At 31.4% G+C, this 27828-nt stretch overlaps 1 protein-coding gene across 3 annotated transcripts in view; it reads left to right on the forward strand.

Moving 5' to 3' along the window:
• The window catches only part of LOC115883323, a 168019-nt gene that overhangs the window by 102356 nt on the left and 37835 nt on the right, over positions 1-27828 (forward strand). For all 3 annotated transcript variants that reach the window (XM_030901670.1, XM_030901669.1, XM_030901667.1), the window contains one exon: positions 10633-10766. The gene's annotated coding sequence lies outside the window, so the exon portion shown is untranslated. The remainder of the gene's footprint in view (positions 1-10632; positions 10767-27828) is intronic.

Raw genomic sequence — 27828 nt, forward strand, 5'->3', positions numbered from 1 at the left:
CGTTATAAAGAAAAAAAATATTTTTAGACAGTCTGCTAATACTGGCTGTCCTCACACCCAAAATTTTAATTGATCCAAATCATTACTTAACCTCTGTATTACCCACACACATAAAACAGGTTTTTCACATGATCTTTCAATTAATTTATAATATGTTTGAACCATACATCCCGGGTTATGCATCGGCTCAAGACATATAGGAAATCCCAAGTAAATTTCTTCAGGGCTCCTTTATTGATTTTAGAAGAAACTTTCAAGGGAATTTTTTAAAGTACTCGATTAGATCAGTCTACCTATCAACTTTAAGATCCTTTCGCTAGGCCGATTTTAAATAATTTGCAAAATAAAGTCCCTAAAAAAATGAAGAATAATAATATTAAAAAATAAACACATTTATTGAATAAAATGTTTACACGAATTTCTCTATTAATAAATTTGACAGACTTGGTTACCAACCCCACTTGCCGCACTTTACTTAATAGTACCTATAAATTTTATAAAAAAATTAAAACTAACAAACATTTTTTGAACAAAAGAAAATAATATTAACTAAATAAAACTAGAAAAAGTAATTTTTACTACACCACAAGCAAATAAAAATTAATATCTAGTCAAGAGTCATAATTTAGTCAATGCTTTGAATAAGAAGACTAACGAAGGAGCATAATGCTATCCATGTATTCATGCATGGTGGGCGGAAAAAGGACTCTAGGGTGGGGATCCTTGACAGTTCTGTTTGACGATTCATTTGACACATTTGAATTTGATTTGAAATTTTGTGGAATTGTCAGTCTTTACGGAGCTTATTTCATGTTATTTATTATTTATTCTACTACTGATAGTTGTATAAAGGTAGTAAATCTAGATGGAAATTGTGTGGCAGAACTTAAATTAACAGTGACACTATCGCGATTTATCGAAAATGACTCTAAAACAGTTGGTTGTGTAGCGTGCGGTCGCGTGCGGTAGATCTCGGCAAAAATCTAGTGAAATAATGGAACAACTTTTCGCTAGTAAGTGACTATACAGAGAAGACCAGGCTACTAGTAACATAGCAAGTTGCCGGACGAATTTACATTTACCCGATTTGCGTTCGTACTCGAGATTCACTGCCGGCTAGTCGGCTGGTCAGGCAGTACGCAGTACGCAGTTGCAGTTGTGCTTGGACGGGTCGGTCGTGACAGACTAGGAATACGACGCGAGGAGTGCCGAGTATTTATTATTTTCATTTTAAGTGTTTACCTTCACTTAAGGTAACATTTAAAATAAAAATACTTAAATATGTATTATTTGAATGTGTTTACAAGCCAAAAACTAAAAATAAATAAATTCTCTAAACCCAAAAAAAAATAAAATATTACTCTAAATAAAAAAAAAGTTATAACAAGTGTCCAAAAAGACCACCTTCTTGTGCTAGACAGAAGCCTAGGCGGTTGTAAAATCCCCGTCTGACATTGGCTAACATCTTAGGGCTAATAGTTTGGAAAGCCTCTCGTATTTTTACTTGAAGCTCATCCAGATTATTAGCCCTATTATGGACCATATACTTTGGACTTTACATAACCCCACAAAAAGAAATCATTGGGAGAAAGATCTGGTGATCTAGCGGGCCACAAAATAGTTCCATATCCACTAATTAAACGGTTGAGAAAAGTATTGTTCAAATATTCTTGAACAATACGGGCATTGTGGGCAGGGCAATCACCTCAGCAATTTGATTACTTGAAAACGTGGGATTTTGATCCGCGGTAGCACAAATGAACACTTGCTTTAACTCTTGTTCTTCATTAATCAACACATCAGGCTTTTTGTGGGGACACGTACCCATGTGCTTCAAAATTATTAATAACTCTTGATATAGTAGGTAAAGATGGAATTGGCCAGTTTACAAAAGTTTGTGGAATAATTAAAAATATTTTGGAAATACCATTTTACGAACTTCGTATACATCCATTATTTTACTTAAAAAATAAATTTTAATAAACACGATTAAATACAAATTCTGAAACATTCTTATCACATATCTACCTATTTTTATTTTATCGCATTTTTTGGCCTGATTTTTGTCCGGCGGACGGGTATACGCTAATTCGTCCGGTTCTGCCTATGTTACTACTACGGTGGTCCGGTCTGTATAATATACATACGTGTAGTACACCGATCATTTATGAAATTCACTTAAATTAACTAATTATATATTTTTTCTTGCATTTTTGCTTTTATTTACTACTTGTCAAAGATTAAATGTCAAAGAATTTAGATACGTCAATTTGACTTACCTGCTTCAGTAGCGTATCGGATGTTTGTGTTAATAAATAATTATTAAAACTTATCTATTTTTATTATAATAATATGTTTTTATAACAATTTTAATAACTACCAACATTTATTCACAACGTAAAATAAAAAAAAAATATTGAGTCTACCCCACGTCTACATAGTCATCATAGTTTTACATTTTTTAAATAAAATTAGAACGGCACTGATAAACCGGAATTTAAGTCGGCCATATTTGAGTCCTATCGCGGTGGACCTAAGATTTTTGATATGCTCCTTCCTTAGTCTTCTTATTCAAAGAGTTAATGTTTAAGATTTTTTTTTTCGGCACCCCCTGTAGTTACGCCAATGCCAATAAACGACACCCTTAAAATTTACATGGGATTCCCTATTTTATGTTCCGAGCCGATGCATAATCCGGTATATTAAGTATATTGTCATATTATTTGTCACCTGGTAGATAAAATATATCTGAGTTGTGTTGTCTTTCAGGCAGTATCCCAAAAGTATTAATAGACATTATTTCATATAATTTATTATACTTACATAAATAAAAATACTTACTTTTCTCTTATGTTGCTTAGATACAAATGATTCACTTGGTGTAGGAAATATTCTGAATCTTAGAATATTTTGGGAAAAATTATTTTTGAAATTGATGCTGTCAACCACAGAAACATGAAGCAATATGAGACACGTTAACGTAGCCCACACAAAGCGTTTGATTGACACCCGTTGTCACCCGACATGACAGGTTTCTCGGTTTGCTTTGAATTTATGATGATTTGGGATTGTAAAATATTTATTTTTTAAATATAATTTCCATTAATTTAGTTGTTTTGCATATTATTATATCCTGAGACATGTATAATTTTCTTTGAATGGTGGTATGTGCTTTTCGAGGTGCTTTTAGTTTCCATGTATAATTTTTTTTTGCGTGACCGATACACTACTTATTTTCAACGGAATCTGAGTCATAAAACAAAGAGATCTTGAGAGATCCCTTACATGTGTTAACTTGATCACAAAAGATTGAGATTCTTGCTTTATCCACAATATCCACAACGAAGTTACAGGGAGGTAAAGTGCCGTGAGTTGCTTCGAGAAAAGAATGGTATTTTTCCATAGCAACTGTTAAAATTGCCTTATATCTATCAAAAATAGTAGATAAAATAGTACTTTAACCGCAAGGGTAGATTAAATGATACTTTAACAGCGAGGATAGGTTAAAAACTTTATTTCTTCTCGCACGTTTTTTAATTGCTTCCATTTTTGAAAATTTTTGTATCTATTCCTTTTCATAAGTTATTCGGGATTTAAATGGAAGTAGTTTGGATATGGCGTTTGTCGTCTCAGCCTGAATATCTCTTGGTAATTTACTTATTTCGTTTTGAGCCATTTCTGGCCCCAATTCAATCAGCAATCGACAAGAAAGAGAATTAAAAAGTATTGACTCAAAACTGACAACCACAGAGACAGCTTTATTTATTTGTCAAATTACATAGAAAATACCCAAGTAGCATTTGGACGTTATCTAACGTCGGGTATACGTCGCGTTCAATAAACCCGGCGTCGGGTACCAACGTCGGTTCGACCGCCTGACGACCCGTATTTGCACCTAAATGGGGAATACAGATTCGGGTCGCCTCGACGTCGGTATCTGACCTAATAGGGAATGTAATTCTACCAATTACCAACGTCATATTACGTTAGATTTTAGTCACTTAAAATTCGTCGCTAAGCACTTACGTTACTTTTGGTTTCATATTCGCTACCAAGAATACATAAAAACCTAACCAAACTACCTAATTACAAATGGATTCATAATAACTTCTCGAATATAACTAAGTGCTACTATAATAAGTGCCTACCTAATTTCATATTATAATAATTCTGAATCATTAATCCAGACATCATTTTTGTCAACGGAAGTCACTTTTTTGATATATCTGATTAAAATACTCCGGAAAACAACGAGCGCCTTCAAAATTAGGTAGATTTATGAAATAAAAATATTTCTATAAAAAAGTAACTCGCAAAATATTTTTTTTTCTAGCTGGTTTAATCATAAAATTGTACTGTGGTTCCCCCCAAAATCAACCTTATCAATATTATTCTACTAGAAATCGGAATGTGAATATAAATTTTAAAAACAAAAAACGATTTTAAAATGGCTGACAATCGGATACTTGTTAAGAATGGCGGATTTCTGTGTCCGACTTAATATGAACTACCAATATACCAATTCCGACCGGGTCTCCAACATAAGTCGTCTCACACGACCGAAGTCATCAAACCAGACTACCGGCAATCGTGGCAATCGTATTATGACGTATAGTGATGGGAATAATCGAATTATTTTCACCATCGAATAATTAGTAATAATTCATATTTCACAATCGAATTAATAATTCGAATTATTTAGTAGTATTATAAATTTAAACTAAAAATAAATTCGTCCCAGCTAGTGCTCGTCTAGGGGCTATTTTAAACAAATTCTGAACCATTGCCATACCTATATTCTATCACTGAATAAAAAATTAAAAAAAAATATTGTTTATTCAATGTATTCTATTAACTGTGCCGAAGCCGTTTAATAAATTAAACCATAATTTAAAGTTTTAAATTTAAAAGTGCCGAGTTTATGATTGTTTCAATTCCTATTGAAAAGCTCATATCTAAAATAAAAGCTTCTTCTAAAACGATATAAGTATGTCCTTGTTTACGTGCGGTTCGTATTTCTTTTTATGTTATCAGTTGCAATCAATAATTATTTATATAAAAGAAGAAAATTAATTTTAGTGTTCGGTGAAATTTGGGTGAGATGGAAATGAACCAAATAATAGTAGTATTCTTTCGTTCTGAACGAAATGAAAATTTTCACTTAAACTGATTTATTCCTACGTGGTATAGGAAATAACAATGATTTCTGGATTTTTCTATATCGGATCGTTCCTTTCTTTGCCGATTCCCTTTATAAATCAGTTTAAGTGAAAATTTTCAGTTCGTTCAGAACGAAAGAATACTACTAATAGTACTATACTAATTACTAATATTCGTATTTGTCCATAAGAGGTTATGTTTTATGTTCATTTGTAATTCGCTTACCACAGATATAATATAAAATACTACTAATTTTTATCTCGATATATCGAAAAAGATAATTCGAATTAGTTAGTTTTAATTTACTATCGAATTAGTCGTATTGTTTAATTCGAATTTTCCCAACACTGATGACGTATATAATTCCAACGTACGCCACGTAACCTCACTTTGCGTATCAGTGATTTGTGGATTTGTGCAACTATATTTTAGTTTTTGTTTTCTCCTTAAAAAATGGACAGCCACATTTTTAAGATAGTATATATACAAAATTTAAAAGAATTGGAACCAGTACCTCACATGTGGGAGGAGGATGGAGTCTGCTGGTTTCCTAAGCTTAAAAATGAAATTAAGATGCACCAGTGTAATACAGCATCTCTTCCGAATAAAAAACATTCGTGGGTGAAGGCAAGATATCACTACTACTATTATTTTGCAAAAGCCTCGATCTCTTTCTGTAAAATGTAGATGAATGTCTAAATGCCTTTTTAGTGTTTTTTTTTTGTTTACTTTCCCGATACCGCTATTTCCGTAAAAAAGTCGCCCGTTTAGATCAAAGGGATTTGGTTTAGAAATGGTCATGACTTTCTTAAGCCGAGAATGAAATTTGCACCATCTAATATTCAAACTGCAAAATACTTACTGCAGATTAAAATGTCGGTAGAAATTATGCGGTAGAAATTTGGAAAGAATAACCTACCAGATTTTTTAACCCTAACCGGATTTCTGTCACTCCATTATTTCAAAACATATCTCTGCAGTTTAGAAGTCTATTAGAATCACACGACATTACTTCAAAAATCGGTCCAACATTTTAATAAATGATTTAAGTAGTTACTTTTACAGTTATTTTCCAGTTGATTATAAGTTTTTAAACAAGTTGATTTTTTTTATTTAAATCCATCATTAAAATAGAAAAAGAAATCCTTTGATTTAAATCACGATTTAGATCATGATTTCAATCAAGTTGATTTAAATCTTTGCACCCTGCCTTCAACTATAAACCTTCTAAAGCTCGATCAAAAAGTATTTCTCTGCCTACTATGACGTCGTTTTTTTTTTCGATTACGCAATATTTTTAAGTACTCCGATAAATCAGTCGGTTTATAAACTTAAAAAAAAACTCTATTGTAGTGATTTTTTTTTGTTATTCTTTGCTGAAAACAATGGAACAAAAATAGAATCGTTTTTTTTTCAGTCGGAGTAAAACAATGTACATACTATGTTAAATAACATTAAACAAAATCGGCGATGCAAAAAGACAAAACACTCACACACAGACATAATACAGAGTTGTTCGACCTAGGTGACTCATGTGAAACTGGTTTGGGAAATTCACGCGTTTAAATACGGCACGCGTAATAATTTACCGGCTAATGTGACGGAAAAACTTATATTTATTGATGTTAATTTCGAAAAAAGCCGCCGTATAATATCGCGCTTTCCATAATTTGAAAAACTACCATGTCATGGCTACGTCCAATTATATCAGAGTTCCCGAAGATTTTAGTCTGGTGGATTGTAGATTGTATAAATCTATTCTGTTCCCCTTTCTTGAGTTATAACTCATCATACAGTCTCGGGGTTTTGACAAAAGCTAGTATCTGAGATGGTTTTATAGAGGTTGTAGAATGTCAGGATATGTTATCTCAAATACATGGGCGTTTGAGATATTAATAGTGCAGTATGTATGTATGCAGAATGTTTAGGAGGAGGGTTGATCACCGCGACCTTTCATATCTATTGTGTGCTACCCTTTCTTCAGTTATAACGAATTATAACGCATCATACAGTCTCAGGGCTTTAACAAGAGCCAGTATCTGAAACGGCTCCACAAAGGCCGGCTCTCCATCCTCGACATCAGCCGTACAAAAGTTCATGGCACGAACGGTCGTTGTCTCGGAGCACTCAGTGATAAGGTGTTCTGGTGTTTCCCCATTTTCTCCACTGAATCTGCATTCACCGTTGTTTCTTAGCTTCAATCTACTGAGGTGTTCATTGAGGAGATCCTCCTGTTAAAAACCCCGTAACAATCTGAATATTGTTATTACAATAAATCAAGGAAAATCTTTTTCTCGGTCTCAAGCCCTGAGAAATTTCTTCGAGTTTCTTATACCGTTGGGCGATTCCCATTCAAGGTTACGGAAGGAGTGTTCCAGGTTCTTGAGTTCCGGTTTAAGTTGGTTTCTACTTGTTGGTGCGTTTTTCTAGCCAAATCGTTTGCTTTTTTATTACCTCCTATCCAGAGTAGGAGGACTTTAGTTTCTTTGCTTAATTTGTTCGGCTTCTCTAGGCACTCTTTGACCAACTTCAAATTGATGGTTACTGAGTTGATCGCTCTTAAGGCTGCTTGACTATCGGATAAAATGGCTATTTCTTGTTTCCGATAGTTTCTGAGTCTTGCATGCTTAGTCTTGCTTTTTGTGCAAAACCAAGACCAGTCTCGCATCGCTATTCTCGATAAATATATAATTTGCAAACAATTGTTATACAGCGTTATAACCATACCGGGTGTTGCATCGTCGTTGGGAACATAGGAAATCCCATGCAAAATTTGAACTGTTCAGATATTGGCTCCCCTATCGATTTTATAGCGAAGTCGTAAATAGACTTTTTAAAGGTCTACATTTGGTAAACACACATGCCAAATTTGAACAATTTTGGACAAGCCAATTTTAGGTAATTTGAGAAAAACTTAATCGATTTTTAAATTAAACCTGAATAGGTAACAATCAAACACCAGTCAAAAACCGACATTCCTTAAGTTGTCAGCGTCATTTTCAAACGTAACTTAATTTTAATAAAATTGTAATATTCAGTACTAGTAATAATTTATTGTTATACACATAAAGAAAAGTGAACATGATAAAATACGCGGGAAATAGATTAGACAGTGTATCTGACATGTTTCGGTTAATTTTCCCTAAATATTAAAATTTTACTAAAATTACTTTTGACAATGACAAAATCATAGTTTGTAAACCTAAGGTATGTCAGTTTTTGACTGGTGTTTGATTGTTAGCTGTTCGGTTTTAATATAAAAATCGATTAAGTTTTTCTCAAATTACCTAAAATCGGCTTGTCCAAAATTGTTCAAATTTGGCATGTGTGTTTACCAAATGTAGACCTTTAAAAAGTCTATTTACGACTTCGCTATAAAATCCATAGGGGAGCCAATATCTGGACAGTTCAAATTTTGCATGGGATTTCCTATGTTCCCAACGACGATGCAACACCCGGTATGTATCTCTGATGATATTCATATTTCTACAAATTTCTTACTAAATCACAAAAATTGGGAACGCAGCTTGTATTTCTTTTGCCATAATGGCAATACCGTAGGAAGATATATGACAGATTTTGTATTGTTGTCCAGTGTCGTAAGTCTAGTAAGATTTTTTTCGCATACATTTGACAGCCGAGGATATAATACCTACATCCGAGGATATAAAGCATTTGGTTGTTTTTTTATTTGGGTCAATAACATGATAAATACAACTTCATAAATCAAAATCCATACTTTCGAATATAGAAAGTTTTATTGTTAAGATGCGTCATTTTGATTTATACATTATATCTTAAAATTTAATGTGATTTATATTAAAATATTCTGAAAAAAATTGATAAAACTATATTTTGACAAGATTAATATCCCTTGTGAGATATTAAAATAAGCCATAAGCCAGTAGACATTATTCATTTAGTTGCGGTTCATCAATAAAATACAAAAATAAAAAACTACATTGTACTTTGATTGTGAGTGATTTTATAAACATATGCTACACAATTATTGTTGTACTCTTATTAGCTAAGTTATTATTCTTCACTAACTCAGTTTACAACAATCCCAAGTAACAGTAAATTGTGTCAAAATAATATAGTTAGTAGTGCTGCAATTCATAATAATGATTTTCATTTAAATTTAAACATAATCTAAATATTCTCTGACACAAAATTGTGGGAGTTACCCACACACCAACTCAACATATTTCTGATTACAATCTTGTTGGGCAAACTAGAAGATCAATATTAACTAGATTTAAAGAACATATAGCTCAGATAAAATTGGTAGACCGGATAAATCTTGCCACGCCCACTCAGAGCCAACTGAGCGAGTATACAAACGCTCTATTTTGTAGATATTAGTTTAGTTTTAATCATCTGCTGATGCATGGTTAGCGAAACGCGCGTCCAGTGTAGAAGTAAACATGTGAATTGTGGTGATTTAGTGTTTTAATTTGCTGTTGTAGCATCAAAGGTTCCAACCCCCCAACTGTAACCATTTTGAACGTAAAATGCAGCAGTGTTTTCTACAATTGTGGGGTTTATTGCAATTAATTTTTCTGTGTAATACCAAATATTATAACAATTAACGAGAAATTTTGTTTAACATTGTAGAAAACTGATCAACAAATGACCAATATTATATTGGAACCATAGAATTTAACCATTTTTAAGTTTATGATTGGGACTGTCATTATATTAACACACTCATCTGTTACCCTGAAATATTTTTTATTATTTCAGGATTATTTAGATAACCTAAAATATTTACCGATCTATTTTGAAAAGCGTCTATTTTTAAACTTCTCTTTAGTCTTATCTTAGAATAGAAGGTCTTTATACATTACTAGATTTATATATATTATATTTAGACTTTTATACTATAATATTTTTCGAACGAATGACTTAAAACAAAGCAAATCTAATAAAAATAATTCTTAATGCCAGAGTATAGTTTTACTACAGTATGATCTAAAAAACGGCTTCAAAGACGGACAAAGATGGCAAAAAATTCATAATCTATAAAATTATTTTTTTCTGGTATTTTATATATATATATATATATATATATATATATATATATATATATATATATATATATATATATATATATATATATATATATATATATATATATAAGCCTATATATATATATATACTACACCATTTAAAAATAATTTTTACTCAAAATAAAAATAATTTCGACCTCCTTAAGGCCAACTGGCAATAAGCGCAATTAAAATATAAGTAAAAAATTATCACATATTGTCATTCCCCAGCCGTCCTTAACGCCGTTTTTTTTCGATCACATGATATAAAATTTTATACATAAAATTATTTAGTAGATATCGTGTTTTGTAATTTCCCTTTTAAACTATATATAAGAAATGAACTCATATTTAATTTTTTTTCTTTCTATAATTATGTTCATAGATTGTGTTTTTGACATTCTTACTTTGTTTGTTCTAGATCAATCCAACTGATCTGTTGTCATATCATGAAAACACCTGCCATATTGCTGACAGGAAACCTGAAGTGGACTAGTGTGACATGTTTGCACTAAAAAATATTTCTAATGTTGCTGTCAGAAGACAAAAGAGTTTGTAAGTAGAATTATATTTTTTATAAAAAATTAATAACAAAATTCTAAAATCTATAAAATTGGTTAAAATATGGTAATCGCAAAACAATTTCCGATGCACGTGATCAACTTTGAGTGACAAGCGATGGCGACAGCGCTGCCAGATTGTGATGGATTTATGAGATGAATCTTAATTTAAAATTGACAAACAATAAATTATATAATTTTTTAAAGATCTTTACGTTTTTTTTAAGTTAATAATTAATATTTTAGTAATTAATTGATGTATTTGTTTTATAGATTATTTTACTTATTACATATTGGCAAAAACTAGTCCATTATGTAGATGATTCTAAGCGTTATTATGGGTTATTTATTTATTGATGTACATTTTACAACGCCATAAGTGGTAATAACAAGTAAGAGGATGCTATTAATGCACAAACAAATAATCACAAAATTTAATAAAATCTAACGTAGAAATAACTTTGAAAGTGGTCTAATGTGCTTATCAAACAAACTTACTTCTCTAACTGCAGTTAAGGGTAATAAAGGACCTTTATTGTCACGTTCTCGTTCAAAATAGTTTATCAGGGAAGCTACAAGCTCTTTGCTTCGAGTGTTTAAATGCTTCGGCATATTTTCAACACACAAATTCAAGAAATGCAATACTCGAAAATTTAGTTCTTAAAAGAACTGTTTGTGTTTAAAAGTACAATTTTTAAAAAAGACTATGAAAATAGACAAAAAAAACGAGAATTACTCACAAAGATTCAACAACAACACGATATTATACAAAATAATGACTGACATTGGGATAATTGTCAAATAATGAACGACAACCTTGCTAAAAAAGGCGCAATGTGACTAACATAGCGATAATAAAATTCGGTTTAAACTAATTTTTGCAGCTTTAATCTAAATAAAATATCTGTTACAATCATTTACTCTATAAAGTAAAACGATGAGCTGCTCGGTATCTTAAATTATACATACAACAAATTTAAACATTTTTGCCAAAATTTGATTTAGTCAGGTTTATTGACTTTAGTGTCAATGTCGATATGATTGATAACGTGCATCGGAAAATGTTTTGCCATTACAATATAGGTACATATGTATGTATATTTATAGTAACATGAAAATTCATAAATAATTTTTTTATTTTTAAATTTAAAATCTGTTTTTACCATAATTATTCATATTCTGTTATTGTCACTTAATATAGTAGGAATAATAAGAATATGACGTACCTATATATTTGCAATTTTGTATATTATATTAATTTATTTATTTTTGTTCCATTTACATGATTAAATCGTATTTTACAAGTTCTTAAAACATTTTTAGTAGTATGGAATTATATTAAATTATACTTAATAGAGTAATTATCATGTCATAGTTATATTTTTCTATTTCTATTGTTTTTCCATAACATTACATGTACACTAGTATGAAAATTACACAAATACACCGAATTTGGTAATTAAATTGTAATTGATTTATTTTGTTGTTTTTTAACGAAATATGATGCTGTACCTGCTAATTGTATTATTGAAAAACATTTCCTAACAAATATTCGATCAAAAAACTTAAAAATGGGACAATTAATAACCGATAATCAATCCCCAATTAAAATAAAAAATTCAGATCAATTACAATTTTTCTTTTTAGTTTGTTATTTTTCATTTTAAATATGTCCCCCGTAATACTTGCTCATCAATTACTGGATGAAAAAAACGGCTCAATTATTGTGCCGTCACTCTATTGAATGGAACTTTTTAAACCATTCATGTCTGCCAAAACGAATTACGCGTGTGACTTTTTTTCAAAGCGACAAAAAACTTTCCGTTTCCCATTTGGAAATTGAGGTTTCGTTTTGAGGAGTAGTTTCGCAATAGTATAAAGGATTTTACAATTAATTCCCTTGAAATGACACGCAATTAGAATAGTTAATTGATTAATAGATACGACGAAATTGCAATGGTGATAAAGATAAATGCACTTTTATAAAGTCGCCTTTATTAGATTAATTATTATCCAATATATTAGTACAGTTGAACAAATATAGGAAGAGACTTGGGGATAGCACCGGTCGCGTGTTATTTTATATTTCTCACGTCTCTTGCTATACTTGTTAAATTGTACTATGTAACTTATAAAATATTACCTTAAAGGCTGACGCTCACTAGCCGTAAGCGCGCCGGAGCGCACGGTAGCGCGGCGAAAAGGAATTTTTATAATACATAGTTTTAAATCGTTTCGCTGCCGACCGCTGCGTTTCCGCCAAGTGAGCGCGCTCCCATTTAAAACTATGGTGACTATGTATTATAAAAATTCCTTTTCGCCGCGCTGCCTTGCGCTCCGTCGCGCGGCGAAAAGGAGTTTTTATAATACATAGTTTTAAATAGTTTCGCTGCCGACCGCTGCGTTTCCGCCAAGTGAGCGCGCTCCCATTTAAAACTATGGTGACTATGTATTATAAAAATTCCTTTTCGCCGCGCTGCCTTGCGCTCCGTCGCGCGGCGAAAAGGAATTTTTATAATACATAGTTTTAAATCGTTTCGCTGCCGACCGCTGCGTTTCCGCCAAGTGAGCGCGCTCCCATTTAAAACTATGGTGACTATGTATTATAAAAATTCCTTTTCGCCGCGCTGCCTTGCGCTCAGTCGCGCGGCGAAAAGGAGTTTTTATAATACATAGTTTTAAATAGTTTCGCTGCCGACCGCTGCGCTTCCGCCAAGTGAGCGCGCTCCCATTTAAAACTATGTACATATTATATATACGTATTTTTAAATACGAGTGATATTTCGCTCGAGCGATCACTCGGTTATTGCAATCGCTTGAAACTCGAGTACTCGATTATTGAAATTAATCTTTTTTTCCCATCACTAGTTATTACATTTATTCCTCAAACAAATCATCTCTGTAAGGCATATAATATAAATTATTATAAAATCTCATAAGAAAAAATATCTATATTTGTACTACGGTTGCCACTTATCCTTTTTTGAAAAGGACAGTCCTTTTTTATAACAAATTGTCCTTTTATTATATTATTAAACTGACATAAAGTGTCAAATTCAAAGAGTGGAACCATAATTTCTCGATATATAATTACTTACAGGGTATTACTTTTAAATCTTTTTATATTATTTGTAAAGTTTGAAATTGTTTATAAAAAATATTTTAAGTAGGAGTAAAAATTACTTTTTGTGCCTCACCTGTAATGTTTTAAACATTTTTACTCCTAATAAAACAATATACTATTGTTTAGAATAGGCAACATTATTTAGAACTCCCCGTTTAATGTCAAATGATAGTTTAGGCTTTATTTTTAACCATTTTGATCTTCTTCTTCTTTCTTCTCAAACTCTCCTTTTCAGGAGAGAGTTGCGTTGCCTAGGCTGCCATTCTGGCAAAGTACTTTTCTGCTTTTCTTTTCTCTTTTAAAAAGAGCTTTTCAAAATTTTGAAGTAACGATTTACAATCGGTGGTTTGCAATAAACAGCTCTTCTTCTTACAGTGCCATACTCTATATAGGTAGAGCGTCGGCTACCTCTCGCGTGTACTTGTGATGTGTGTCATCAGTGTTTCACAAGTACACGGGACCTACAGTTTATCGCCGAATTCGAACGGCACTATTTGAGAGGTGTACGAGGCAAATATACTCAAGGTGGTTTGCCATTGCCTTCCTTGAGGTGGCGGCTCGTTGGTCGCTCTATTTAGATAAATAATTATTTTTATTTAAATAAACAAAGCGACCAAAGCGACCGTACTGGCTGGGGATCGAACCCAGTTCCTTCCGCTCCGCAGATCGACACACTACCGCTGGAGCTACGGCCGGCTACTTTATATTATTAATTATAGTACCGTTGATTGAAAGAACTGTATTTCCTTCAATCAACGATAGTACTATAAAAACTTGAAGAATACTAAAATGCAAAAACTGCAGAACAATATCCAAACAATAAAGTAAGGTTAGGTTCTCATATTGGACACAGAATTTTTCATATTGGACACGGAATTTCTTATATTGGACACAGAATATCAACTAAATTATGAAAACTCTTCCGGCACAAAACGGATACGAAATCTTTGTAAATGTGAGCCACATCTGTTTTTTAAAAGTTTCGAAAAATTTGTGACACTAAGATCTATATTGTTATATAGCTTATGTAGCCATAACCATATTTTGGTAAAATGTTTCCAAACAAAAAGGGATTTATGTTACGAAACAAATATGTAGGTATCAAAAATGTGTCGAAATTGTTTCGCAAAGTTTCTCAGCAGAGATTTTCTTTCGATTTTGTGTATAAAAATGCTACTTGGGTAGAAACTAAATAAAATAATTGACTCGGTGTTACATGAGATCTCATAGCTATTTGTAGTGAAGAATTGCGTTACGAGACTTGGTATTTTTATACATTCTATGTTTTTGATGGGATACATCTTATTCTCTACATAAGAGGAATGTGATTTCTATTAGTAATAAATATTTGAACAAGAAATTCCTTATATGATGGTACACGTTCTGCTTTATTAAATCAACATAATATAGGTGGAATACATTATCAGTAACTGACGAGAATTGATTTAGTGGCATGTATTGTTTATTGTGTTAGCGCAAAGTGTATTGAATAAACCGAGACAAGCAGTAAGCCCGTGTGTATATACGTATATATATATGCTATATCAGAATTCTATATATAATTCCTTTGTAGTTGCCATACTTAACTGGACGGTCTAATTTTGAAATGGTGACTCTAGAACAGCGGCGTACAGTTCAAATCAAAGCAGGGTAGACAAAAATTGGCACAATAATGAAATAAGAATAGGATACTCTAAATAATACTCTAATAGAATACTCTAAATTGGGGGGAAAATGTTCATATTTGGCATCACTGTGCAGGACAGGCTGTAGACGAAATTAAAACTCGGGCACAGCTACTTACTACTGCCCTGTGCTACTGCCAGAGTAAGTAAACCGATGAGTAGCGACAGTCATGTTTTCAATTTTCTTTGCGGCCGGCTGCACGAAATAAATAGTCTATCTGTCATATGAAGAAGAGAAGTTGCCACTGTTGCCATTTATCAAATATCTCTATATACTTTATTTCAAGTATGCCTCGTGCAACGAATCATTTTTTTAATTATTTATTAGCTGTAAGATATTTTATACATTCAAATCTAAAAATAAGGATAAAACAAAACAAAAAAAATATGTATAAAACTTTATAATTAATTCCACTTCAAATTATGATCACCATGTTTATAGGACCACTTCATAAGTTGAGCTGTCAAACACGTTAAAAAGAGACAGAAAGAAAATTTGGTCCCACCACATCAAAAGAGCCGACGGTTTCTGTCGCTACTCGGCGGTCTACTTACTCTGCTACTGCCATCACAAAACACATACGCACAAGAAGAAGTGCTAACGCCTTGCTAAATATTGGAAAGTGAAATTGACGTTTAAATTAAATTAAATTTGACATTGTTGACAAGTCTACTGCTACTAGCGCCCCCAATATCGCTTGTAGGAACTACGGACTAGATTGTCACGTATGGCGGGAAGTTTAAAAAAATAAAAAAATTTAATTCTTTCTTTATTTTTAATTGATATACATAAAAACACAAAAACACAAAAAATACATAGTAATGACGAGTACGCCGACGGGTATTTGACACGCATCAGGAGATGGTTACGCAAGGCGTTTTCTTTCTTGGCTTTTCTGTGACTCAGAAGCCCAATACGCACTCTCTTCCGCACTCCGGACATTCAAAAATCTCATTACTTTGTTGCCTCTTCTCTTGTTGGTTGTCGTTGTTACTGAGTTTACAATTCTTCTCCATTGCGTTTTATTGTACGCTGTTTCCTCCTACTAATTATGTATGCTTATCCTCTTTAAGTCTTCATGGAAAATATCCTTTTCAGTAGTTGTCCGCTTTTTCAAGGACCGTTACGTGTGAAACATGGTGGTACCATTTGACCGAATAGCTATGTACAAATATCCCATTAGATACAATATAAAGTCACGTAAATAATATAGAACGCTTTTATCGGAAATATTATATGGAATTATTAGTATAGTAGTATTAGATACTAGTATAGAGAGATAAAGATAAAATATGCTTATTGCGAATATTTGTTGGATTAGCAATGAGTTAAAATGTAATGATATAAAAAAATTATGCTTTTGTCTGGGCTTAGGCCTTTTTGCCTAAATTATATGAATGCTACTGCTCTAGAATGAGTGCGTTAGGCTAGTTTATTTTGTAGTCTCTGAGAGAGTATTCATAAATGTATTAAATGAAAAGCCTTCAGCTCCATCTACGGTAACGTAGATGAAGCAAGCATGAATTAAATGTGTTTAAGTTTATTTATATTTTTAGACTTTTAGGTGTAAAATCTGTTGATGTGAAAACAATGAAAAACGTACAAAATTATTCAAAATGATGAAATTTGTTTCTTATACTGATTTTTCTCATTTGGTTAGCAATGAAATTATTCTAATATTTATTAGCTATTTACTAGCGTCAAAACAAACTAAAAAGTAAATATGTATTTGATTGATTATATATATATATATATACTTTGTGTGGTATCTATCTAAATTAGTTTTCCATAATAATGAGACTAATAAAATTTAGACGAGAAATAAATGGATTTTAATCTTAAGATTTTCTAATTTAATTATTAAATAACAAAATAAATAATAAATATAAGTTAGGTTAGATGCTATACCGGGTGCGTCTCAAAAGTGGCTCACCCCTATAACTTTTTTATTTTTTTAGTTAAAAAACGAGATTTGGTATGTTAGTATATAACATAAATTAGGATTGATTGATGATTCAATTGTTTTCGGTCACTTCCGGTTTCACCGGAAATGACTACAATTTTTTATTTTTAAATGGCACCCCGGTATTTTTTTACTTTATTCGATAGAGAATGTCACTCTGAATAGAATGACATATCATATGTGATTGAAATTTGAAATTATAACTTGCGGTTCGTAACGAAAATTTGACTTGAAATACCAAGTGTGTGGTATCAAATTATTCGTAAAAAAATGCTTTTTCCAAATATGCTAGTAAGCCACCCTCGTTCCATTTGAAAAAATTGAGATGTTCTTAAAAATACGATTTAGGGTGGCTGCAGGCCAGGACAAGACACTAAAAACATTAGACGATCAAATCTATTTTTCCAAGGCTCTTTGATGAAGAATTGGCGTTTTTAACATAGCCATGGCACTCTAGATTGAATTTTAAAATACAATTTTTTATTAAGTGAGAATGTCAAAAGTTGACACATGATATGTCGTTCTATTCAGAATGTCATTTTCTATCGTCTAAAGTAAAAAAATACCGATGGTGCCATTTAAAAATCAAAAGTTGTAGTCATTTCCGGTTAAACAGGAAGTGACCAAAAACAATTGGATATACCAATCAATCCTAATTTAAGTCATATACTAACATACCAAATCTCGTTTATTTATCTGAAAAAATAAAAAAGTTATAGGGGGTGAGCCACTTTTGCGACGCACCCGGTATACAATATAATACATTTAGAATTAGTAGTAAAAATTTCTACATAGTATTTGGATAAATTTAAAAGCCACTACCAAATTTATTACCACTACAAGTGGCGCATCTAGAGAGTGGGTCTGATGGGAGAGATAGTGGCAATATTTAAATAAAAGACTAAATTTAAATTATATTTTTGCTGAAAATTATTGTGACTTTGGAAAGAAATATACTTTGATTGATTTGGATTTTCTATGTTGATTGGTATTATTAACTTCTAACACATTTTATCTTATTCATAAATTTCTGCCTCAGAAGGGTAATTACCCCCATTACCTCTCCCGTACATGCGCCCCTGTCCACTACTTAACACTATTTTTCCATCAGTTAAAACTATTTCGAAATCATCCAATTGTAGGTACTAGGTACATTTTTGATATTTAATAAATAATTAAACTGCGTCCAAAAATGCGACTCTGTATTGACTAAAAGTTACTTCGCCGATTACGTTCAATTTATAACCTTGGTTTGAATGCCTGGACAATAATAACATGTTCAACATGGTAAAGGGGTCATTATTCCTTTTCCATGTTGAACACTATAGCTATATTGAAAAATAGTAAGTTTTAATATACATATATGTCGATTTCACAATTAACAGTGGTTAAACTTATTTTAAAGTTAATAAAACCAAAAAAAAAAATGATATTTGGATTTTTTTCATTTGTTTTAATCTAATGGAATGTATTGCCAACTAGTTCAATGATTTATTTATTATATGTCTATTGACAGTTAGTCCCAAATTTAATTTTTTGCAAGTTTCATGTATATATAATACGCCATTTATGTTTTTTATCTATATGTATTTTAAGCAATTTCCTTTGTTTATTTTATAATTTAGTTTTATGCAATGGTGCGTAAATCGGGGATAACATTGCGTCAGGATTTGACAGTGAGATTATTGTCTACTTTTCTTACGATTTTGTCCTAGTTTTGCGTATTAAAATAATTTTACATCTACTAAAGATGTCATAAATACAACTGTTATAATATTTCTGGCATTTTGGATTAAAATACGACTTGTATTAACATATTTACATATGTTTTAAAATAGAATTGAACATTCCGACATCATAACTTAGAACATTAACAGATACGCATTAAGTGAAATCCTAAATATTTTAGTGTATTTGTATTTTAAAATAGCCTACAGGGTCGATCATAAATGCCAGGAATTAGGCATTTAAAAAACACAGAAAAGTAGATTTTTTTCAAAATTTTGATGAACAAAACATTTCAATTTTTAGGTAGTTACCGGTAGCGACTACACGCCTGGATAGCTTTATCGACGAAGTTGAAATCAATACCATGAACTCAGATCTAGCTGTGAAAAAATCAAACTTCTAAGTTAAGATAAAAAAAGATCAAAATTTATAGGGTATTTTCCGTTGACCGGGAACTATGGAATTTGGCAAGTATCTGAAAATCTGAAAATTATATATTTGTAATTAAATCATAAAAAGTATAAAAATATAGTCTTCATGTTTTTGCACTTGTCCGTTTTTTTTTCTCAAAATAAATAGTATTGTAACCTGCTTAAAATATACTTACACACGTCATTTAATTCATAAATATTTTAAAACAGTACAAAATTGCCAAGAAATTACATGCACGTGTGATCTTTTTTTCTAAATTTGTAGCTATTCCAAGCCTATTATTTTAAACTAGGTAACATATTATATTCTCAAACTATATCGTAATATTTGAATATATTTTTTTTAATTTTTAGCGATTTAAAATAATTATAACAATAAATTACGTAAATTACACTTTTGATGTACCAACCTGTAAAAAAATATAAATTTAAAGTGTCGAAATAATGTTCTGAAATCCCGGAAATATATATAAAGATCATTATCCTAGAAACATGGGAATTTACGACCAGTTACAGAAGGAAATGGGTCATAACTTAATGTATCTTTACAGCTTACTTTTGTAAAGTGTCGCAGATAATTTTACAAATTAGAAATGTACAGGGTGTCCAGCGACACTTAGTGCATACGACAAAAGACCCAGGTAATAGATGTCATCAACTAAGTCAAATCCCTCAAGTGGCAAACTGTAGGACTTCTGGCAAGAAGGACGGACCACAGATAGACCTCAAAAATTACAGGATAGTACCCACGAGGAATTAAGAGACCTAGAAGAAGACCGAACTTGAGATGGGACTAAGATATAAGGAAATTAGCAGGGATAACTTAGGCCCGCATAGCAAACAATAGACAACAATGGGTTGGGCAACAAAGAGAGTATCTAAATATGTGAGAGAGGCTACACCATAATAGGAAATGGTTGAATAAGATAAAATTGGTGATGATGATGATATACCGGGTGCGTCTCAAAAGTGGCTCACCCCTATGTAGAATGTTTAGGAGGGGACTTAATCACCGCGACCTTACAGATCTATTGTGTGTTCCCCTTTCTTGAGTTATAACGAGTTATAACTCATCATACAGTCTCAGGTCTTTAACAAAAGCCTGTATCTGAGACGGCTCCACAGATGCCAGCTCTCCATCCTCGACATCAGACGTACCAAAGTTCATGGCACGAATGGTCGTCGTCTCGGCGCACTCAGTGATAAGGTGTTTCCCCATTTTCCCCACAAAATCTGCATTCGCCGTTGTTTCTCAGTTTCAGCCTACTGAGGTGTTCGTTGAGGAGACAGTGTCCTGTTAGAAACCCCGTGACAATCCGAAGATTGTTTTTACTTAAATCAAGGAAAACCTTTGATTTTTCTCGGTCGTAAGTTCTGAGGAACTTTTTCGAGTGTCTTAGACCGTTAGAGGACACCCATTCCAAGTTACGGATGGAGTCTTCCAGATTCTTCAGTTCCGCTTTCAGTTGGTTCCCGTTTGGAAAACAGAACGGTTCTGGTCCAGTTAGTGGAGTGTTCGCTCCTTTTCTAGCTAGATCATTTGCTTTTTCATTGCCTTCTATCCCTTGGTGAGCAGATACCCAGAGTAGCAGGACTTTATTTTCTTTGCCTAATTTGTTGAGCTTCTCTAGGCATTCTTTGACCAACTTTGAATTGATGGTTACTGAGTTGATCGCGTTAAGTGCTCTTGACTATCGGATAGAATGGCAATTTCCTGTTTTCGATAGTTCCTATCTAAGATGAATTGTACGCATCTTTCGATAGCGTAAATTTCTGCCTGAAGGATACTGGGGTAGGTGCCCATTGGCTCACCCCTATAAGTTTTTTATTTTTTTCAAATAAAACAACAAGATTTGGTATGTTAGTATATGTCATAAATTAGGATTGATTGACGTATTCACGTTTTTGGTCAGTTCCTATTTCACCGGAAATGACTACAACTTTCGATTTTTAAATGAGACCTTCGGTATATTTCTACTTTATTCGATAGAAAAATGACACTTTGAATAGAATGACATATCATATGTAAACTTTTCACACTTTCTCTTAAAAAATAATCGTATTTTAAATTTCAATCTAGAGTGCCATGGCTATATTAAAAACAGTGTAATTAAGCTCATAAAAATTTCTGCACTTATTCCTGGGATATCATGTATATTGAGTTAATTAATATTATAGAAGAATAAAGCGACTTTATTTTTTTTTCTTCTATAATGACTGTTAATATATTTTATTAATGATTGTTAATTATCAAAATATTATTGTAATGACTTCATTAGTGTTACGATTGTTAAATTAAATTAAGTTAAAAAGGGAGAGAACCTTACAACAGTAATTTTTAATCAAGGAGCCTTTGAAAAAATAGACTTGATCGTCTAATGTTTTTCGTGTCTTGTCCTGGTGGGTTAAAAGATGCCTATATCGTATTTTTAATCATATCTCAATTTTTTCAAATGAAGCAAGAGTGGCTCATTAGCATATTTGGAAAAAGCATTTTTTACGAATAATTTGGTACCACACACTTAGTATTTCTGGTCAAATTATCGAATTTATCATGTCATAAAACACCCAGACACCAATTCTCATCAAAATATCGATGTTAGTTCAGAAATTATTTGGAAAAAAAATAGAAATCAACTTCTACACCCTGTATATGCGAAACGAAGTATTTTAGGACATAAATTTATACGAACTTTTTTAGTTATTTTTATCTGCAAAATATTTCTCAATTACAATTGCGACCATACATAACCAAACCAAACCACCCGGTATAATATAAACAATATATGTTTGAAATCGGAAGAAAAAAAAGTTAGTAAACTGAAAACTCAAGTTGTCGGTGAAATATCACAAACATGTCATAAGTTTTAATGTAATCGATTTTTGTTCTGTTTTGCTTTTTGTTTATTATTGTGTATTTTTAGATTTTCCAATATATATTTCCCGGATTTATTCTCCAATTACTTATCGCTCGCAAACCAGAATGAATCCAAACGCTAAAAATAGATTTGGGTGTTTCTAGTTTTGTATTTCGCTGTATTTAATAGAGTTAAATAGGGGTTGTGGGGTCTCGAAAATGTTCCGTGTCGCTGAAATTCCGTGCAGCGTAAAAATAAAACCGAGGATTTTGTTCAGGGTATTTTATAAAAGCCCTTTTAGTTGTCCATGAATGGATCTGTCCATTTAATACCATTAGAATTCTTTTTTTAGAGTCGACTCACTGATGTAAAATCAAAGCTTTTATTCTGAATCTTTTCAGCATTTGAAATCGACATGAAAGTAAAAATTGCGAGGATGATCCTCCTTGCAAAAGTTTTCGGAGAACGAATTTACGGTATTACATTTCAACTATCAAAATAAATTTCAACTGCCTGTACGTACAGGGTGAGTTTTAAATAAGTGCAAATATTTTTAGTGGTAGTATATTTAAAATGAGTTTTTTTTCGTGAAAACTTTCTTTTGAAAATTTGGATTTTTTTAAAAAAAATTCTGGGAATTTTTTTAGTTTTTAGTTAAAAAACATAATTTGTTAATAATATATCAACATAGGTAGTAGATTAAATTTACAAGAAGAAAATCCAGAAAAGATTCAGTGGTTCTCAAAATTTTAGCAAAATAAGTAAAATAACTCGGTTATTTTGAATTTATTTGAAAAATGGTAAAGAGAAAATATGTTTCTTTTATACCCTGAAAATATTTGGACTTATTTAAGACTCACCCAGTATAGTGTTTAGCCAATTTGGTGTTTTATTAATTTCTTACTGAATTAATATAAGCTTATATCGTCTTGGTTACGCTAACCATTAAACAGAGTCATAACTCCATTGAGACATTATTAACGGAAAGTAAAATGCCATAATTCTCTCCACATTTTATGGGTAACAACCATCAAATGCAATAGATATTTTGAGTAATAATATAAAATAAAAATGGACACTCGACACTCATCTAACTACTCTAATAATTTATTTACATCATTAATGTCACATATAATAAATTTACAAGAGAACAGTTTCATCGACATCCCCCTGCTATAATATTTTTCTTCCCAGCCACCGAAGCTATTTTTTATATTCCTTTTGGTAAATGGATTCACTTTTAAGTGGAAGTAACGCTTGTCGTGCTTCTTTAGCTTTTTTTTTTAATATTTCCTCCATTTTAATGGAAACGTACTCGAACGTGTGCCGAATTCCTACGAAAGACGTTTTTTAACAAAAAACTGAACTCGATTGACAGCAACCATCAACTTATAAACAGGTCATTTAATACAATAGTATAGTCTGACAACAAACAAAGTTCCTACCAGGAGCGTAAATACAAATATACCGGAAGATTAATAAATGCAACATTTGTGTCGTTAAAGGTGTCGTTGTAGAATGGGACCAAATATACTAAATTTATTAAGAAATAAAATTATTATCTATGTACCACATGAATTATATAAAATGTTAATTATTAATATTATTTCAACAGAACTATCAATTTTTTGAAAGTCTTGCAAATGGTACGGTTAAGGAAACCTGTTGCCGAAGTCGTACCACTACCATCTGAAGTTAGGCATGTGAAACATATCTTAACCATAAATAAAATTACGTCAGGCTTTATCTTGGTAATAAATATCGTCAAACGTATCATCAACGTATAATGTTAATAAATTCATTTCCAAACCATTATTTTTATAAAGTCTGTTCATTTTCATGAAGCATCTTTAAACATTTTTGTCTACAAAATATTAAAAATTTTTGGACGAAATAAACTACCTGTCATAAAAATGTATATAGTCTAAAAGTCAAATTTAGTGATTACCACAGCCACTGTTACATAAAGAGAAGACATGTGGCTATCTGTTTCAAAAATTAAATTGTTCAAATGTCATATAATAATGACGGTAGCTGTCATGGAATTGAGCGATTAAAAAATTATCATAAATACTTTTTTTCAAATGGAAACCCAATTTTTTTTTATTTCACTAGTGAAAAGGTTTTCCAATTCGTTACTTTTTGTATACGTGTTCCTATACCTAAAATAAATAAGTTATTTAAGATTTAGTTTGAAAACGTATATTTTTCTTCGTTTTGTCTAGCTTCCTTTAATATTAAGTGTCACAGTCAGACAATTTATTAACAGTCAGACAATTTATTTCCATCTCTCAGAAACGACTATTATTAAAACAAATTATTTGAATTTCGTATATGATAAATACTGTCTTTTTAAGAGTTTAAAAAGTGTATTTATAAAAATATATCTCGTATTTTTGCTCTTTAGTGATATCTAATTGTTAATATTATTAATAATAAACCGTATGCCCGAAAAAAAAACAGCGCAAAGTTGGCCTGGATATGATGATCGATAACATACTGCATTTTGAACAAGGTGTCACAATATGACATAGCCAGAACTATTGTTTTACACCAGTTGACGTTTAAAGCCATAGGCTACTGGTTAAAATCAAGAAAAATATACGCTTTAAAACTAAATCTTAAATAACTCAAAAACAATTCATTTTAGGTATAGGAACATGTATAGTCAAAAAGTAACGAATTGGAAAGCCTTTTCATTAGTGAAATAAAAAAGTGGGTATCCATTTAAAAAAAATTATTTATGATAATTTTTTAATGGCTCAATTCCATGACAGCTGCTATCATTATTATATGACATTCGAACAATTTCATTTTTGAAGTAGATAGCCACATGTCCTCTCTTTATGGCACAGTGAACAGTGGCTGTGGTAATAACTAAATTTGACGTTTAGGCTATACACATATTTTTGACAGGCAGTTTTTTCATCCAAACATTTTAAATATTTTTTTCTCAAAAATGGTTAATGTTAGGTATAGAGTCAAAATTCATAAAATTTTACAGAGAATTTAATTATGCAATAAAAAATGGGGGCACAAATTTAAAATATTCGGTATTTTCGGAAGTGCCGCCATATTGAAAATATTTTTAATCGATAGATCTCGTGAAACAATGATTTACAAAAAATCTCCGATCTAGATATTGTTCGTAGTTCTCTAGAAACTTAATGCACGCTCAGCCTGGGACACCCTCTATATCATAGCCCTTATTAACTTAGTGCCCTGCAGAGTTTATACATTTTGTAGAGACCATTTACCAGTTAGACCTACTATAATATTGTAAAATCCTAAAATTAAGAAATTGGCGCTTATCAAGTTTTTTCCCCTAGATCCTTCAATTATTTACATAGTCTAAAGGCAATTATTTTACTAGGACTAAAACTCGATAGAGATCTTTGAATTTATTTTAAGAAGTGTGAATACATTACGCTTTATAAATAAACGTTATACTCTGTTTAAAAAAATCTTTTAATTTCAAATGGTAAAGAAATATACGTTGGTTTTTGGAAAAACCAAAAAATGACGAATCTACCATAAAGATACCTTTCTAAAATTAATAGTTAATAAGGCTTAAAACTAGAACATAAATTGATATTTTTCTATGAAAAAACCTCACATTAGTAGCCGTAGTTAAGAAAATAATTCACGCTTTTAACGATTTTATTTCAAAAATTACAAAATACCTAATATAAGATGAATATAGATATAGTATAGCAATTATGAATGTAGATAATAATGTAAAGTTTGTACAACGAATCAGAAAAGAAATTAGAGAGATACAATTTACCTGTGAATTATAATGACATAACCAACAGAGATATATATGACAGTAACAGTTCTGTCATTATAATTCACAGAGACATTGTATTTTCCGCTATTCTTTGGATTTTGGATGTCGTCTGACTAAATCTTAATCTAATAAAAACACTTCCAAGAATATCCACTAAAAATAGTCCCTTTCTATTATGAGTTTTGATCTCAATCTTGGTCTTTTATGTCCAAGAATATTTTTAGAAAATCGCATGTGTTTATAAAAGAAATATTTTTCCATTCGATTGAGTTCACGTTCTTTTTTTAATATCCAATTAGATTTTAACGACCTATTGATGATTGATAATTGAATAAGTTTGTTCTTGAAAAACGTTTGTTATAAACTGTCTTCCTACAGAACGTTACTTGGAATTTTAATTATCAGTTTAAAGTAAAGAAAAGACATTTCGATTGATACGTTTGATGCGCATTTGTTTTCAATAAAAACTTTTTATTTAAAAAAGAATATTAGAAAAAAGTTGCACCTGGTTAAAACCTAACTTAGAAAAAATAGATTATTCCGAAGAAGTGAAAAATTTTTCAGAAAAACGGAATGTTGCCGATTTTGCATTTATTTTTTTTCTGGCTCTCACTGAAAAAATATGACAATACAAACTCCACGTTCCTATTACTACATTTTCTGCTGCATAAGTTGATGTTATTACATTTTCAATCTGTCAACAATGTTATTTTTTAAATACGGGCCTGGATTTTTTTATATTATACTATTTCATCAGGTTTTAAAAGAAAATTCAGATCTTTATTAAAAAAAATTAAGTTGATGATGGTTGCTAAGAAACGAAACGTTAGATTAAAAATCAATTTGAAAAGCAAAAAAGTAGTGTTGGGAATGTGAAATATATTCAATACCAATTAAACTTTCAGTTACGTAATCAAGGGCGCGATTTTTAAATTCATTGTTGCCATCCATGGAAATATTCGGCGCCGGGCTGACTAATTCGAATTTAACTTTCCCGCTGGGAATTCAGGTGGTAGCTCTGCTCTAAAAAATGTCAAGTTGCCACATTTATTTATTTATTTCCTGACATTGTCATTCGTTTTGACACTTTAGTTTTGTATTAGGAGTTTTTGGTTTAAATGAATTGACCCCAGACCTTGCAGTCGAACATTATTCTTTTTAGAATAGAGAACCTCTTTTAGTGCGAAGTGTACAAGCAGATAGCTTAATAGCCGTTGAATAAAACTCATCGCACCTTATTAGAATATTTTGAACGGGAAAGCGGCAGTAGTGGCACTTTATGTCCCTAAAGTGCTGTTAAGCAGGTAAATTTTCTTGATCCGAATAATAACTGTTTATATATTTCTAATTAATTTATGTTTGTTTCCTAAAATATTTTGATTAGAAGTAAATATGTAAAAGTGGGCCACGCTGTGCCGGTCAAGCTTAATCACGTGACTTAAAGTTTATTAGGTATGATCTACATGTATTGTTGTAT

The sequence above is a fragment of the Sitophilus oryzae genome, unplaced genomic scaffold (genome assembly GCF_002938485.1).
Source record: "Sitophilus oryzae breed Bouriz unplaced genomic scaffold, Soryzae_2.0 scaffold_186_pilon_pilon, whole genome shotgun sequence".
Lineage (NCBI taxonomy): Eukaryota > Metazoa > Arthropoda > Insecta > Coleoptera > Curculionidae > Sitophilus > Sitophilus oryzae.